The sequence below is a fragment of the Equus caballus genome, chromosome 10 (genome assembly GCF_041296265.1).
Source record: "Equus caballus isolate H_3958 breed thoroughbred chromosome 10, TB-T2T, whole genome shotgun sequence".
NCBI classification, from domain to species: Eukaryota; Metazoa; Chordata; class Mammalia; order Perissodactyla; family Equidae; genus Equus; species Equus caballus.
In genome coordinates, this window is record NC_091693.1 from 39,376,404 (window position 1) to 39,382,403 (window position 6,000).

The window sequence follows — 6,000 nt, forward strand, 5'->3', positions numbered from 1 at the left end:
GTGTTTATGTCAATCAAATCACATAAGTTATCAAAGTTGTCTGCAAACGATATTTCTTAACTCATGGATTCTAGATTATGTCAAATCTTATCTTAAAATTGGTAAAGATCAGATAAATTTTCTCTCACATCAGATTGGAAGCAAACTACTAAGCTGTTCAAAAAATATTTTTACAGGGGACTGGAAAGTTAGTTCTGGGTTGTTTTATGAATTTAGCTTTTTTGGGTCAACTTTATTAGATCGATGAGGGAAAAAAACAACCTGACAACTCCCCTGGCAATGATGATGGATTTGATATGCTCTGTTTGTTGAATATTCTGATATTCCACATATTTTATTAACAGCAGCCCAGAATATCTGTCTCCACAAGACTGCTTCAGTGATTTTTTTCATATAAAGATTTTGTGAACTTCAAAGTAAAACTGATACGTTATTGGAATTTCTCTCCTCTAATGTAAGAATTTGGGGAAAAAATCAGAAAAACACAATAAAGAATTTAGTATCATACTAAATAAAATTTGCAAGTTTGGCAATCCTAAATATTCAAATTATGATAATCAGTTATAATGATAAGGATATATGATAATGATATGATAATCAGTTGTCTATAATGATAACTCTACAAACAAGTATATGTTTTCACATTTTTTCCATTTGCCCCACACAAATCATTATCTCGCTTGTTTTACACACAGGAATCTAAAGCGTCAAAGTCATATGTCCAAGGGCATTCATGTATCCTCAAATTGAACAATTTACATTGTTTGCAAGGTGATCACTCAGGGATTATAATTAAAAACACTCCTCAATGGATGTAAAAGTCCATAGTTCAATTATATACACATATCCATAGCTCCTGCTGCAGAAATAATTTAATCATCTCACTAGAGTGGCTTACTCTGGTAGCAAGAGAAGTGAAAGACAATTTTAATTGTAATTTTTTTAATTTGAGGCTACATTGGTTTATAACGTTGTGTAAATTTCAGGTGTACACCATTATATTTTGGCTTCTGTACAGACTGCATCCTGTTCCCACCTAAAGTCTAGTTTCCATCTGTCACTGTACAAATATGCCCCTTTGCTCTTTTTGCCCTTCCCCCACTCCCTTACCCTCTGACAACCACCAATCTGTTCTCTGTATCTTTGTGTTTGTGTGTTTATCTTCCACATATGAGTGAAGTCATACAGTATTTGTCTTTCTCTGTCTGACTTATTTTACTCAGCATAATACTTTGAAGTTTCATCCATGTTGTCACAAATGGCAAGATTTCATCTTTTTATGGCTAGGTAGTATTCCATTGTGTATATATACCACATCTTCTTTATCCATTCATCCACTGATGGGCACTTGGGTTGCTGCCAAGTCAGTGATTGTGATTAATGCTGTAACATTATTACATAATAATGTAATAAATTATGCACAATTCATTTCTGTGCATAAATCATTTCGAATTAGTTGTTGTGTGTTCTTTGGATAAATAGCCAGAAATGGAATAGCTGGATCATATGGTATTTTGAGTTTTAATTTTTTGAGAAATCTCCATACTATGTTCCATAATGATTGTACCAGTTTCCATTCCCTCCAGCAGAGTATGAGGGTTCTTTTTCTCCATGTCCATTCCAACTCTGTTTATTTCTTATCTTTTATCTTGCTGAGGAAGATTTGCCCTGAGCTAACATCTGTTGCCAATCTTCCTCTATTTGGTATGTGAGCTACTGTCACAGAATGGCCACTGATAGATGAGTGGTGTAGGTCTATGCCCAGGAACTGAACTTGGGCTGCCAGAATGGAGCACACTGAACTTAACCACTAGGCCACCAGAGCTGGCCCTTGTCTTTTTAATAATAGCCATTCTGACAGGTGTGAGGTGATATCTCATCATAGTTTTGATTTACATTTCCCTAATAATTAGTGATGTTGAACTTTTTTCTGTAAGCCTGTTGGCCATCTATGTACCTTCTCTGGAAAAATGTCTGTTCATATTCTGTACCCATATTCTGTGTTGTTGAGTTGTCTAAGTTCTTTATATATTCTGGAAATTAACCCCATATCACATATATGATTTGCAAATATTTTCCCAGTTGGTGGGTTGTCTTTGTTTTGTTGATGGTTACCTTTGTTGTGCAGAAGCTTTTTAGTTTGATGAAGTCCCATTTGTTTATTTTTTTCTTTTGTTTCCCTTGCCTGAGGAGACCTGCTATTCACAAAGATACTGCTAAGACCAATGTCAAAGTGCGTACTGCCTATGCTTTCTTTAAGGAGTTTTTTAGTTTTAGGTCTTACATTCAAGTCTTTAATCTGATTTGAATTAACTTTTGTGTATGATATAACATAGCGGTCTACTTTCATTCTTTTCCTTGTGGCTGTCCAGTTTCCCAACACCATTCATTGAAGAGACTTTTCTTTCTCCATTTGATGTTCTTGGCTCCTTCGTCAAAGATTAGCTGTCCACAGATGTGTGGTTTTATTTCTGGGCTTTCAATTTGTTCCATTGATCTGTGTGTCTGTTTTTTTGTCAGTACCATGCTCTTTGGATTATTATAGCTTTGTAGCTATATATTATAGCTTTGAAATCAGGGAGTGTGATACTTCCAGCTTTGTTCTTTTTTCTTAGGATTCCTTTGGCTATTCAAGGTCTTTTGTTGTTCTACATAAATCTTAGGATTTTTTGTTCTATTCTGTGAAAAATGTCATTGGGATTCTAACTGAGATTGCCCTGAATCTTTAGATTGCTTTAGGTAATATGGACATTTTAACGATGTTAATTCTTCCAATCCATGAGGATGGAATATCTTTCCATTTCTTTATATCTTCTTTAATTTCTTTCAATAATGTTTTATAATTTTCAGTATACAGGTCTTTCACTTCCCTGGTTAAATGTATTCCTAGAGGCGCCGGCCTGGTGGCGCAGCAGTTAAGTTCGCACGTTCTGCTTCTTGGTGCCCCAGGGTTCACCAGTTCGGATCCCGGGTGTGGACATGGTACTGCTTGGCAAAAGCCATGCTGTGGTAGGCATCCCACATATAAAGTAGAGGAGATGGGCATGGATATTAGCTCAGGGCCAGGCTTCCTCAGCAAAAAGAGGAGGATTGGCAGTAGTTAGCTCAGGGCTAATCGTGCTCAAAAAAAAAAATTCATTCCTAGGTATTTTATTCTTTTGGTTGCAATTGTAAATGGGATTGTATTCTCGATTTCTCTTTCCACTAGTTCATTGTTAGTGTATAGAAATGCAAATGATTTTTTGTGTTAATTTTGTACCCTGCAACTTTACTGTAATCATTGATTGTTTGTATTTTTGGTGGATTCTTTAGGGTTTTCTATATATAGAATCAGGTCATCTACAAATAATGACAATTTTACTTTTCCCCTTCCAATTTTAATCACTTTTATTTCTTTTTCTTGCCTAATTTCTCTGACTAGGACATCCAATACTATGTTGAATAAGAGTGATAAGAGTCGACATCCTAGTCTTGTTCCTGTTCTTAGAGGGGTGGCTTTCAGTTTTTCACCATTGAGTATGGTGTTGGCTGTAGGTTTGTCATATATTGCATTTATTACATCGAGGTACTTTCCTTCCATCCCAGTTTTATTGAGAGTTTTTATCATAAATGGATGTTGGATCTTGTCAAATGCTTTCTCTGCATCTACCAAGATGATCATGTGATTTTTGTCCCTCACATTGGGTGATTTGAGGATGTTGAACTATCCCTGTATTCCAGGAATAAAACTCACTTGATCATGGTTTATGATCCTTTTAATATATTGCTGTATTCAATTTGCTAATGTTTTGTTCAGAATTTTTGCATCTTTGTTCATCAGGAATATTGGCTTGAAATTTTCCTTTTTTGTGTTGTCTTTGTCTGGTTTTAGTATCAGGGTAGTATTGGCCTCTTAAAATGACTTAGAAAGAATCCTGTGTTCTTTAAGTTTTTGGAAGAGTTTGAGAAGGATAGGTATTGAATCTTTTTTGAATGTTTGGTGGAATCCACCAGAGAAGCCTTCTTGTCCTGGACTTTTGTTTTGGGGGTGGTTTTAGATTACTGTTTCAATCTCTTTAGTTGTGATTGGTCTATACAGATTCTCTGTCTCTTATTGCTTAAGTTTTGTTAGGTTGTACGATTCTTAGAATTTATCCATCTCTTCTAGGTTATCCAATTTGTTGGCATACAGCTTTTCATGGTATTCTCTTATAATCTTTTGTATTTCTGTGATATCCATTGTAATTTCTCCTCTTCCATTTCTGATTTTATTTATTTGAGCCTTCTCACTTTTTTTCATAGTGAGTCTGGCTAAGGGTTTGTAGATTTTCTTTATCTTTTCAAAGATCCAGTTCTTGGTTTCATTGATCCTTTTCTTTGTCTCAGTTTCCTTTATTTCTGCTCTGACTTTAACTTTTCCTTCCTTATACTGACTTTGGGCTTTGTTTGTTCTTTTTGTAGTTATTTTAGGTGGGTTAGATTTTTTATTTGAGATTTTCCTTGTTTCTTGAGGTAGACTGTATTGCTATAAAATATCCTCTTAGTACTGCTTTTGCTACTAAGTTTCCATAAGTTTTGGTATGTTATGTTTTCATTTTCATTTGTCTCCAGGTATTTTTTTATTTCTCCCTTGATTTCTTCATTGATCCTGTAGTTGTTCAGTAGCAGTTATTTAATCTCCATATATTCGTGACTTTTCCCACTTTCTTCTTTTAGTTGATTTCTAGTTTCATACCATTGTGAGCAGAAAAGATGCTTGATATGATTTCAGTCTTCTTACATTTATTGAGGCTTGTTTTGTTTCCCAACATATGGTCTATATTTGAGGATGTTCCACGTGCACTTGAGAAGAATATGTATTGTTCTGCTTTTGAGTTGAATGTTCTATATTTATATATTTCTAAGTCTGTCTTGTCTACTGTTTTTTTGAGGCCAGTGTTTCCTCATTGGCTCTCTGTCTGGATGATCTATCCACAGGTGCAAGTGAGGTGTTAAAGTCCTCTACTATTATTGCGTTGCTGTTGATTTCTCCCTTTAGGTCTGTTAACAGTTGCTTTATATAATTTGGTTCTCCTATGTTAGGCACATATATATTAATAAGTGTTAGGTCTTCTTGGTGGAGTTCCTTTTATCATTATATAATGTCCAGCTTTGTCTCTCATTGTCTTTCTTGAGTTGAAGTCTATTTTGTCTGATGTACATATGGCCACACATGTTTTCTTTGCTGGCCATTTGCTTGGAGTATCATCTTCTATCCCTTCACTCTGAGCCAATATTTATCTTTAGAACTGAAATGGATTTCCTGGGGGCAGCATATTATTGAGTCTTGCTTTTTAGTCTGTCCAACCACTCTGTGTCTTTCAATTGGTTACTCAGTCCATCTACATTTAGATTGATTATTGTTATTTGAGGGCTTAATATTGTCATTTTATCCTTTGTTTTCTGGTTGTTCTATATATCCATTGCTTCTTTTTCCTTACATTTCTGTCTGCCATTTCAGTTTCATGGTCCTCTGTGATGGTTTTCACAGTTTCCTCATTATTTATGATTTGTTACTCTGCTCTGAGTTTTTGTTTTTTGGTTGCCATGAGGTTTGTATAAAAGATTGCATAGATGAGATAGTCCTTTTTCTGCTGATAGCATCTTATCTCCATTAACCTATGCAGGTTCTCTCTTTTTCCTATACCCTTCTATGGGGTTTTGTTGTCACAAATTATCCTTTTTTATGTTGTGAGTTTGTGTCCAAATTGAAGTGGTTATAGTTATTTTTTATGATTTCTTTCTCTTTAGCCTTTTTGTTATAATTAAGTGTTTACTCACCTATTCTGACATAGAGCTGCAATTTTCTGGCTTTCTCTGTCTATCTCTTAGCTCAAACCCTTGTAAACCTTTACCTTTTTGATTCAGGTAGAAGGGCTCCTTTCAGCATTTCTTGTAAGGCAAGTCTAGTGGTGATGAACTCCCTCAGTTTTTGTTTTTCTGGGAAAACTTTTCTTTCTCCTTCATATCTGAAAGATAACT